We start from the raw sequence: 12,825 nt of genomic DNA on the forward strand, positions 1-12,825 counted from the left end.
CTTGAAGGAAAATAGTCTTGCCAGCTATTTTAACCAGATATGGGTGAATGAATCTCAAATAGGCTAAATGCAGAAAGAACCATAACGAGGCACATTATAGAGAAACTAGTCAAAGACAAAAAGAAAGTCTTGAAATCTTTCAAAGATAACTGGTCATCATAGAATTAGGATTCTTTGCAAAGTATTGCCATATCTTGCCAAAAGCCCATCCTCTAATACTTCTACCATTTTCAGCTCAAACTACTTTTAAAAGCAAAATCTCCCAAATTCTAACCACTGTTCTGTTGACTTTCTCTTTGGCAGTGATTCCTACTGACAATATTCAAATTAATTATAGATTTTAGCTTTAATCAACAGAAATTAAATCTGCCAAATGAAACAAGAAGGGAATTTATGAGAAAAACTAATTGTAGCCAAAGGGTTAAGCAAGGGAAGAAAATGGGCTTCAATAAATGAAAGGAAGCAAGGGAAGAAGCAAGGGAAGAAAATGGGTTTCAATAAATGAAGGGTCAAAGATTAAATTTCAGTCAAAATCCCACAGAAGATGTATGATAAGTAAAACACTTCCAAAGTTAGCTCCATTGATACCATATTACTGGCACTATATGCCCAACTGGTACAATTTCCCCTGGAAATGATGTTCTATTGCTCTGGTCCTCAAAGCATATTTCCTTCTGTGTGCGTTCTTTCCATTTAAGAGACTTTATAATATCATTTGTTAATAACATTCAGAGCTATGAAAATGTTATACATCCATACAATTAAAAGCTTTGCTGATACATAAACAAATAGACACATAAAAAGGAAGCTTACAGTGTCAACATATTTTAGCCATGGATCAAGAACAGGACAAGCTTTACAAATTAGATTCTTCCTCATCTCTCATCCATCAGAAAATAAGTACCATAAACTATTAATCAATTGTCAGAGGTCATCAAAATGATCATACATAATATCAACCTATCAATTATTGCTGCCTGCAATTGGCTGCTCATAAGCCAAATATACAATTGAAAACAAAATATATAATGCAAAATTAGTAGGAAAGAAAAATAGAATAAGGAAAACATAACACAAAACAGAGGTTCATAGGGGAAGGGAGGGAAAAGTAAAACAAGACGAAATCAGAGAGGAGGCAAACCATAAGAGGCTCTAATCTATAGGAAAAAAACTGAGGGTTGCTGGAGGGGTGGTTGGTGGGGGAATGGAGAAAATGGTTGATGAGCATAAAGGAGGGCATAGGATGTAATGAACACTGGGTGTTAAATGCAATGGATGAAACACTGAACTTTTCATCTGAAACTTATGATACGCTATATGTTAATTAATTGAATTTAAATAAAATAAGTTAAAAAAGAGAGGAAACATAGAAAAATTCTGTTAACACTTTGGATTTTCTGTGACCGAATAGGAGTCAACTGGACTTAATCTGTTTACGAGGTATGCTTCTCTTATAATGAGATTTACCTAGTTGTGTTAGGTGATCCAATGGACACATTGGAAAACCTTCTAAACTCTTAAAAGATAAGTTTAATAAAAATTAAAATCACAATTATTACACAAATATGCAAATGAACTTACATTAAATATTTTATTTAATTATAGTGAAGGAGTAAAGTAAATATTTTAAGGAGAATTCAAAGAGACACACTTACAAAACTGAAATATTTAAATAAATATGAAAATGGACATAGAACTGGATTGTTCCAGTAAGGAGAGTAAGTCAATTGAAACTCCATCAGAAGGGATAGAATGAACATAGGAAAGAATTTATAAGAAATAGTGGTTTTGCATCATTACCAGATTTCTTAAGATTTACAGAATTATAAAATAGTTCCTATAAAAGAATCATATAAATTGGAATGGTATGTTATAGATAATGCATAATTTTCAGTAAAGCCTGCATTTTTAAATGAGTTCCTTTAAAATATGTGGTGATATTAGAGCACTGTATTTCCCTATAAAAATATTTGATTTTTCAGTGATTGTTATCTAGCTATAGAATTATCTGTCTATAGACTTGTCTATAGAAATATCTTTCTTTGAATATTATTTTTCTGAAACAAAGAATTGCCAAAAAGTCAACCAGAATAACTAGACAATTTCAGTTCTAACTGAAATTAGTATGTTTAAATGCATTAAGATGAAATATTTTAATATTTTCTTTAGAGTTTTTTTATTATGAGCCTTTGTTTTTGTGTGCAAGCTGAAACTAAATTGTCTAATATATTTTGATTTTCTAAAAGCCTGAAAATAAATATTTTTGTAGGAAATAAATATACAGTCATGTTTTCTATAGCATAGAGAACTATCAGAGCTGAACAGCTTAGTTAGTAACCTAAGCTCATGAAATGACAAAGGTAACAGTTTTCTTCATCTTTGCATGCCTTTAAACTACCAGAAAAGATCAAAATAAAAAATCAGGGGAGGACAAATAATTGCCATACTAATTATATACTAATTTAAGTATGGTAGAAATTTTTTTAATCTGGAAAACTTTCATCAGTATAATAAATTGCTATTTTATAGCTTTGGAGATTTACATAAATTTGTTTAATACTTAACCCAGATGCTTGACTTGCAAGAATTTTTTTAAACAATTATTATATAGTGTGCCTTTTGATTGGAAATAAAATTCACATTTTTAAATCTGGAGGGACTCTCATAAAAGATACATATTTTTATTGTTTCCGATTAACGTAATTTATTAAATGCTAAATTGTATCACCATGCTAGTTGAGTTTTGCCATAATGAATTCTTCTGTTTCTAATTGTTTTATAATGGCATCCAGTAGAGGAACTCCTTCAAGTGTTAACAAAAATAATAGTTTCATCATCTCAAAACAAATAGTTGAAAAGGTATAATTTACCACATAGGAGGCTTACTTCTAACCTGTTTTTCAGTAAAAAGAAAAAAAAGAAAAACAATGGTAATTGGCCTTAAATGGATATAAAACGTTATGCATTGTAGAGATTTTTGGATTGGTGTTTTCTCTTACTCTAACTACTCTGACACTTGTTAGCCACAAGCATTTGGTATGTCATTTGACAATGTTTCTTTATCGATACAATAAAATTACAACAATGGTACAGGAATCTTATAAAGATCAAATGATACCTTATGGTGTTTTTTAAGATTTCTTAAAATCAATTAGGTGTGGAACATTGTTTTTTAAAAAAATTATTGTATAAATTCCCAGAACTTAGGTAAATATTTTGCAGAAATGGCCCATTTCAGGGGTTAAGAAATATTTTCTGTTAAAAGGCCTGAAAGTAAATTATGCTTTGCAGACCATATGCTTGCAGACCCTCTAGTCTGTCTCGAGTGAGGGCAGCCATGACAATAAGAAATTGAGAATGTATCCATGAAACAAGATGGGATAGAGAGGGAGACAAACCATAAGTGACTCTTAATCTCACGAAACAAACTGTGGGTTGCTGGGGGGAGGGGGGTTGGGAGAAGGAGGGTAGGGTTATGGACATTGGGGAGGGTATGTGCTTTTGGGTAAATTGGAAGGGGTGGTGAACCATGAGAGACTATGGACTCTGAAAAAACAATTTGAGGGGTTTGAAGTGGCAGAGGGGTGGGAGGTTGGGGTACCAGGTGGTGGGTATTATAGAGGGCACGGCTGCATGGAGCACTGGGTGTGGTGAAAAAATAATGAATACTGTTTTTCTGAAAATAAATAAATTGGAAAAAAAAAGATATTAAAAAAAATAAAAATAAAAGACCTAAAAAAAAAAAAAAAGAAATTGAGAATGTGGCTGTGTCCCAATAACATTTTATTTATGGACACTGAAACTGGAATATCATGAAACTGTCATTTGTCATGGGATATTATTTTTTGATAATTATCAAATTATGGTTACATAATGAAGTATTCTGAACATGGAGGTAACACAAAAAAGGCAATGGCTTGAACTTTGGAGGCTCTTAACATTGCTCCTATTCAACTTCCCTCACTTTAGTCAGTAAAGAAAAAATCTAACTCCATAACCCCTAGAGAATTTCTTACGGAATGATTTGAATGACATCTGCAAGAGTCATGTAAGTTGTAAAACCTTGGACAATTAGTTATTGTCATTAAGTTATTACAAAAATATCAGCTTGGAAGCTTATAATATATTTTTGTTATTCAAATAGTCTTTGAAATAATTCCATAAATTTAGAGACTACCTTAAATTCAGGACAATAAAATAGACAATGCTTCTGTTCACACCAATAAAGGTAACTAACCCAGTATAGTAATTACATTAATATTTACAGATTTTTAAATTGCTTCATGAGTTTAATGAGCAAAAACAGACTCATATCCAGCTTCGTATTTCAAAATAGGGTAATTGGCTTTCAATAGGTAAAAAGAAAACTGTTATTTAAATTATATATATAGCAATATATTCACACACAATGGGACTGGCTTAATGTATGAAGTCATTATAGTTCATCAAAATGACAAAACTATGTTTGCATTTTGCAAAAATATAAGCACTTTGAAGGTAGAGGTAGAAGCAGCCGGATTTCTACTACTTTGAATTTTTTTTCCTGCATATTGGCATATGACACTTGGTGATCCACTGGACTTCTTTAAGCTCTGGTAGTTCAGGCAAGTAGATAATGTCTAATATCTATTGTGATATAATTACTATTAGTGATGGCATGTGATATTTAGCATGAGAGATCGGAAGTAAATCTTAATTTAATGACAAACTGCAAACTGAATTTTCATTAATTAATTTTCTTAAAGCTCTGCCCTAATTCCAGGTATCTACCGAAGTTTCAAACATAAATGTTGACTCTCTATTTCTTCACTTTCCTTAATCTCTCAAATTCCTTTTACTTCCCATTTTAAATTGTATTTTCACCTTATAAATTGACTTTTAGTTCAATTGAACTGAATCATCACATTCTCTCTTCCAGAAATCATGTTTTTATTTAGAACAAGTACTGAAAGTTAAATTCCATAAAGAGGTTAAGGATTGCATTAGTAAGGATATAGCTGTGGTGGTTCTGAGAGTTCTAAAACCACAGAGGCTCAATTACAGAGCTCAGTCCTAACTCACATAAAAATCTAGGCTGGTATGTCAGGTCTGCTCTCCAGATAGAACAAAGCCACTTCTATCTTTCTGTCCCTCCATCCCCATGATGCTCCTTCTTTTAGATGGTCCAGGATGGCTCAGCATAGAGCCACATTTATAACCTGGTGGTAAGGGGAGCAGAGAACATAGGCAATCAAGTGTTTTCTTAAAAAAATTATAAACTAGACATTGCATACATCCTTCTTCCTCCTGCTCACATTGACTAATATTTAGTCATGTTATACATCAAACTTGAGAGGTGTTATAGACTTATTTTTGGTAACCAAATGCTTGCTCAACATTGAGTTACGTTACTATATGGGTAACCCAAACCAAATCTATGCTAAGTTAGATATTTCAACTGAAACATTTTTTTAAAGATTTTATTTATATACTTGAGAAAGTGAGACAGAGATAATGAGAGAGAGCATGATCGTTGGGGAGAGGGAGAAGCAGTTTCCCCACTGAGTAGGGATCCCTAAGCAGGACTCCAACCTAGGACCCTGGGATCATGACCTAAGCCAAAGGCAGATGCTTAACCAATTTAGCCACCCAGGCACACCCTTAAGGGAGACTTAAAACATGATAGACAAAAGATAGCTCACTATACTTAAATTATGCTTAAATGTTCATGCAGGTAACAGAGAGGCAATTATCCTAGCCCTTCACAATAAAACAAGGGAATAAAATATAAGACATGAAACATTTTTTAAACTCTTTGGAAATAACTGCACTATAAGCTCCGTTCCTTCTCTTTGAATAAAGCCAAGAAGGAGGGAATCTCCACTCTTTCTTCTACAGTTATACTTACTGTAGATTAAAAAAAAATTAAAATTTAAAGAAAAGCTGCTTCATCCTCAGAGTAAAGAAAACTATCTTTAGAGGTATTTTCACTTGATTTCTCAGAAAGATTAAGGAACAACAGAGATTGGTACTTGCATTTGGTCAGTATAAAATTGTTTAAAAATATTTGAATATTTTAGGGATGCCTGAGTGGCTTAGTTGGTTAGAAGTCTGCCTTCAGCTCAGGTCATGATCTCAGGATCCTGGGATCAAGCCCTATGTCAGGCTCTTTGCTCCGTGGGGAGTCTGCTTCTCCCTTTCCCTCTGCCGCTGTTCCCCCTGCTTGTGCATTTTCTCTCTCTCTCTCTCTCTCTCTCTCTGTGTCAATAAATAAATAAAATATAACAATATAAAAATATTTGATTATTTTAAAACATTTGAATATATTTGCATGAGACATATTTTATATGTTCAAATATGTACAATTATTATATCTTTTTGGTTGTGAGATTCAGGATGAGATCTTTGTATTTGTATTTTATTTACAAAATAAAGAAAAATACAAGAAGGTGTTAAGCAGAAATTAAACTGCAGACATATAAAGAATGTTCTCTGAAACTCTATACAGTAACTCCTTTATCCACTGTTTTACTTTCCACAGTGACAATTACCTGTGTCCAACCACAGTCTGAAAGCAGAGGATCCTCCTTCTAACATATTCCTAACATAAGCCAATAGCAGTCTAACTCTACTTCACAATGCCTGTTTTTCATCTCACTTCATCTCATCACATCAGTTTTTCACACCATCCCATGAAGAAGGGCAAGTACAGCATAATAAGATATTTTGAGAGAGAGAGAGAGAGAGAGATCACATTCACATAATTTAATTACAGTATATTGATATGATTATTCTATTTTTTATTCATTATTACTCTTAATATCTTACTATGCCTTATTAATAAATTAAATTTTACCAAAAATATGTATGAAATAAAACCAGCCCCATGTCGGGCTCCCTGATCATCAGGGAGCCTGCTTTTTCCTCTGCTCATGCTCTCTCTCGCTCTCAAATGAATAAATACAATCTTAAAAAAAATAAAATAAATAAAACCTTAAAGAATTAAAAAAGTAAAATTCATTTTAAGTCATTTTGAAACTTGTGTCTTATTGTCTGACCATTATAGGGACTGGAAAGATGATTAACTGGGATATGGTTCTCTATATTCAATATTAGTTAGCTTTTAATCCGGATATGAAATAATACTTCTATTCTGTTTGTGGTTACCCCACCATAAGTAACGGAGCTAAACTCTCAGTTATTTACCTCCACCTCTGTCCTTGAAGATAGAATTTATAGGAAGAATATAACATGATATATATTCAGATTCTTTAAGTTGTTATTAGTGTCATGTTAATATAAAGGAGCTTTAAAAAAGAAATAGGGATGCCTGGGTGGCTCTGTGGGCTAAGCATCTACCTTCAGCTCAGGTCATGATCACACACAGGTCATGATCACAGGGTCCTGGAATAGAGTCTCACATTGGGCTCCTTGCTCAGCAGGGAACCTGCTTCTCCCTCTGCCTGCCTCTCCCCCAGCTTGTGCTCTCTCTCTCTCTGACAAGAAAGAAAGAAAGAAAGAAAGAGAAAAAAAAAAAAAAGAAAGAAAGAAAAAAAGAAAAAAGAAAGAGAGAAAGGAAGGGAAAGATTAAGTCATTGGATGACTGAGCTTTGCAAACAAGTAAAGATAACTCGGGATGGGTAACTATTACAGTGCATAGAACATTCTTCGCAAGTATCCATTTTAATCAGTAAAACTAATTGGAAACCTTCATTAAGTATTTTTCATGGTAAATGGACTACTTCTACAATGTTACTGGTTCATAGACTGTGATTCATAATATTACAAAGTTCAGGTAACTACTCAAGGGTTGCTCTTATATGGAAATAGAATTTATAAATTAAGTGTAATTCTGTCCACCAAAGAAGTATTTTAATTCAGCTCTCAATTAGTCATGAGTCATGCACTTCCTTTCAGGAGATATCAGTTAAATTACTAAGTAATGCTCAGAATTAATAGTTATGGGACCTTTTAATAAGCCAACATTGAATAAGTTTTCAAAGGAATTTAGATATCATTTTGAACTATAATAATGGCTCACTAGCCCTTTAATAAAAGTACGCATGAATTTAGCACTTAGAAGATTCTTTTAGCTGGATATATTTTACTCTTTTCCTAAACGTGTAATATCACTCTTAAATTCTCTCATGTCACAGTAATTATTCTATGTCACTTTCTGGAAAATAAATCTGTCAGAGGACTCAAATACTCCAATTGAAGAAGGTGAGAATACATCTAGCAGAAAAAATATCAGAAAAATACTTCATAGCCTGATAAGGGCAACCAATATTTGGAGTATAAAATATGACCTTAAAACAGTCTGATGCCATTGGAAAAGAGGCCCCTTCTACCCTGTAGAAGGGGATTGGAAAAGTTTTTGAAGCGTAACTCTCTAGATTTGCACTTAAACTGTTATCCAGAAAATCTAGCTGCGAATCTAGCTGAACTCATCTTCACAGACTGCTCGCCGCAGTTGGACTCTATGTGCAACAGGGCAAGGCCAGCTACAGGACAAAGTGTGTACTGGGTTTTCAGCTCTGTAAAATTCATCCTTTATTTACAAATTAGGTCTGTCCACTGACTGCAAATTAATGGTTGAAGTTTAAAATGTAAACATTTAGGTTAATCAGAGTAACAAGGCAAATGTCAAGAAAAAAAATCATAATCCTCTTATATTACCAATAGCAAGACTACCATTTGGTAAGTCATCAGAGGAAGTCCTGTTTAAGCAGGAACACTGACGGGTAATTTAAATATCATTTTGGATATCCTTATTTTATAAAAGAAAAACTGAACAACCAAATCCCTCATGTTTGCAAACCAACAAAATTCCCTGGTGCCAGGGGGATAAGCAGAATTGGCAGCCAAGACCAAGTGAATAAGAAAGAATTAAGATGTATTAATTGACTAATTAATTTTACATTAAAATGGTATTGTGAAATAAAAAGAGGGAGACTGTAGAAAATAAGCATAAGGTTTATATCGCAACGCTAGAAGTAGAAGGAAATTAGAGGAAGAAACATCTGTGGATGTGATTTAAAGGGAGACTAATTGGATAGCAGATGGCCTCCGGATTTTCACCACAGAGACTAGAAATGTGCCAAGAGGGCTGCTGAAATCTTACCTGACCAGGACCTGGATACCAGTGGGACTGAACCAACAATGGCGAAGGCTGAAAAACACATTTCTTGGATGAAAAGGCCATTCCTTATTCTCCATTGCTGGGAGTACAAGAAATTCCACTGAGCCTCAAGATTTTTAGGATTCCCATTCGTAGAACAAAATACAACCAGGGCTCTGAGCTAAACCTAATATAACACAACTGAGGTCAGAGACCTTGACACTTAGAGGGTCAGACATGATATGCAAAGAACAAAGGCAGCACAAGCACTTGGACTGAACTTGCCAGTGAACTAAACCTAAATTATAATTATAACATTTCACATATCTGAGATGTTATACTATGTAAAAACAAAAACAAAATGCACACACATCTCCCTGTACCTAAGTAAATAAATAAATAAATAAATAAAATGCAAAACATACAAGATAGATTAAATAATGAATGGTATCTTTTGAGAAACAAAGAGTACACATTTCAAAACTCTGCTGCCTTCTGTAGAATATGAATTATGACATGTTTAAGATTAGACAAGTTGCCTAGAGCCCTGCTTCAGTCTGCACTGTGGAGATAGTGTTTCATACAAGCCTTAGAATTTCTAAGCAAGAATTATTCTTCTAACTTATTCATAAGGAAGAGGAGAAAATTCTAAAGAAGTAAATTGACTCTGTACACCGATGGCTAGATTTCTTGCTTTTAGAGAGAAAGTTTTATCTAAAATAGCCTCTTAAGTATCTCTTCCTCTATCCACAGGTACAATCCTTTGCTTGGCAAAAGAAAACATTTAAAGGTTGAAGTTAAGATTAAATAAAAATGTATAACAGAGAAATGCAAGAATTTTAAACTTAAAAAAAAAAAAACTCTACATCTCCAATGTAGTAAATGTAAATGTAAATACACAGAAACTACAGAAAGCCACAAACTGGATGGAAGAAGAGTGATAAGATTTCTTGAAAATAAGACTAAAATGCTTTAAATTTTATAGACACATATGAAAATCTGATTGCATAAATATAAAAATAAACATTTTAAAATATATATAAAACTAGAGGAGATTTAGGGGTAGTCCAGTGTTAAACCTAGTGTTCATACTAGGTGTTCTAATGTTCTATTTCAGATCTCAAACACTTTACAATATGGTTTCACTCAACCTTCTCTATGGGGCCAATATTGCTTTATATTTGTTTCTCTTTAATAAAAAAATATTTTATTCATTTGTTTTAGAGAGAAAGAGCCTGCACAAGCAGGGAGGGGCAGAGGGAGAAGGAGAAAATCTGAGGCAGACTCTGCTCTGAGTGGGAAGCCAAATATGGGACTCAGTCCCACGATCATGAGATCATGACCTGCGCCCAAGCTAAGTGTGGGTTTATTAACTCCAGGTTCCCCTTGTTTCTCTTTTTAAAATATTAATATTAATATTAATATCCTGCCTGCCTCAACACATTGGCAGTTAGAACTTTCCAGCATGAGTTTTGACTTGCTGCTGTCTGTTCCAAGTCTGTTCCATGGATCAAGCTCTCAGCTGGCTCTGTCTGCACCCTTTCACACCCAGGATTGGCAACAGTCTCCTACAAATGCTGGTCATTGGGTTACTTAATATTTCCTGGTGTTTTTCTTAAATGTAACCATACCTGTGAATATATTCCATTATTAAATTCTCTCTGAAATCCACCCTGAGGGTGCTCTTATATACATTCTATATATACATATATGTATTGATTTCTGTGGGCCATTTTATTTGTTTTATTTTAAACCTGAATATTTACCTTTATTGACCTATCCTCTTTTTTCCTTTCTCAGGTTGTTCTTTGTATTCTAAACTTGTTTATGCTCAAACTTTAGCGTGTTTTTTGCCTTGTTTGTGTTTGCTTTGCAATAAATGTTTTGTCGTTTTACATCATCACATTGATCATTTATAATTCATTTTGGAGAAAGGAATGAGATTATGTGCTATTCCTCAGTGGCACCACCCCAGTGAGTTGCCCTAACATCATTTACTGAAGAATTTATTTACCTCATAATCTCTAAATGCCTACTATATAACATTTTACATCTTCATGTATAGTCGAGTTTACCTCCAGTTAAATATGTCACATTCACTATATCTTGTAAGTGGCCATTTTGTCAAAAATTGTGAAAATTATGAGAACTTACCCTACTTATAGGTAACAAATTAGCTTGCCACAATTTCATGTGTGCTGATGGGAGACACAAGTATTCTGGGATAGAGACAAAGGACTTTATTACCCATGATGCTGCAAAGCAGGCTGATCTTCATGCTTTTGATAGATCTCCTTGACATTAACTACCAAAGATATATGTGGAGTAGAAACCACACAGACACTGTGCACACAGCGTGATTGCATCACTGCTGAGAATTGTAAAGCTTAGGGAATTATTAATCTTGTATAAATAACTGAAGGAGAACGTTTTGTTTATTATGCTGGGCAGTAAACAAATATGACCTGTTCACCAGAGGGAAACACTATCTAGTCTTTCAAAGATGTTTGTTATACGAACATCCTTGAAAATATAATCAAAAGGCCAATGCCACTGCATGGTACAGTGTACAGAAATGCAATAGATTCTGGATGAAAATCTACCAACATTAGAAAAGTATAAGAAAAGAACTGATTGAGTGCACAAATTCTGTCATTAACCACACTCTGAACATTTTAATTGATTCTTTCCTTTTACACAGCTAAATCCCTTAGATCTAGATAGACAAATCATCCACAAATACTGATATGTTTGCTATTTTAAAAATCTGTGGCACTAATTTCACTTTTCTTATCTAATAATAGTAACCAGAATTTCCAAAAAAGCTCTTAGCATTATATTCCTAAACATACACACATTCATTTTCCAAACTGAAATGTTCAACTCTATTCAGTACATACTGAAATTTTAAGTGGGTTTGTGGTTAAAGTTCAGGAGAAATCTCATTGGTCCTTTCCAGGATCCTAAATAATTTATATATATTTTTTAGAGGGTTGGGGAGGGCAGAGGGAGAAGGAGAGAATCTTAAGCAGGCTCCATGCCCAGCACAGAGCCCCAGGTGGGGTTCAATCGCACATACCTGAGATGGTAACCTGAGCTGAAATCAAGAGTCAGATGCTTAACCAATGAGCCACCGAAGTGCCCCCTAAATACTTTCCTTTAATCAGAAATAAAATTAAGGGTATTTCTTACCTTCAGATGAGTGTTTCCTTATTACAGGAGGTATTATTTCTAAAACTCCCTATAATGTTCAAAAGAACTATGAAACACAGTGAGAGGTTGTGGTTTTGGGTTTGGGGCTTTTAAAAACATATACTTTCAGGGACGCCTGGGTGGCTCAGTTGGTTATGCAGCTGCCTTCAGCTCAGGTCATGATCCCAGCGTCCTGGGATTGAGTCCCACATCAGGCTCCTTGCTCAGCAGGGAGCCTGCTTCTCCCTCTGCCTCTGCCTGCCTGTGCTTGCTTTCTCGCACTCCCTCTGACAAATAAATAAATAAATAAATAAATAACATACCTTTTCATTTCTAAAATATCTGCTGATAGCCTGCTATATGTCTTAAGGGCAATAGCACTCTCCCATGATCTTTTTTCTCCCTTCTGTGCACATTTCAATTTTATTAGTCATTATTTTAAAATAACATTGTCTATGGCATTTCATATTCTTATATAGTTATAAGTGACAGAAATATTTATTCTTTATTTATATGCTCATCATGTCAATCCA

The sequence above is a fragment of the Neovison vison genome, chromosome 13, assembly GCF_020171115.1.
Source record: "Neovison vison isolate M4711 chromosome 13, ASM_NN_V1, whole genome shotgun sequence".
Classification (NCBI taxonomy): domain Eukaryota; kingdom Metazoa; phylum Chordata; class Mammalia; order Carnivora; family Mustelidae; genus Neogale; species Neogale vison.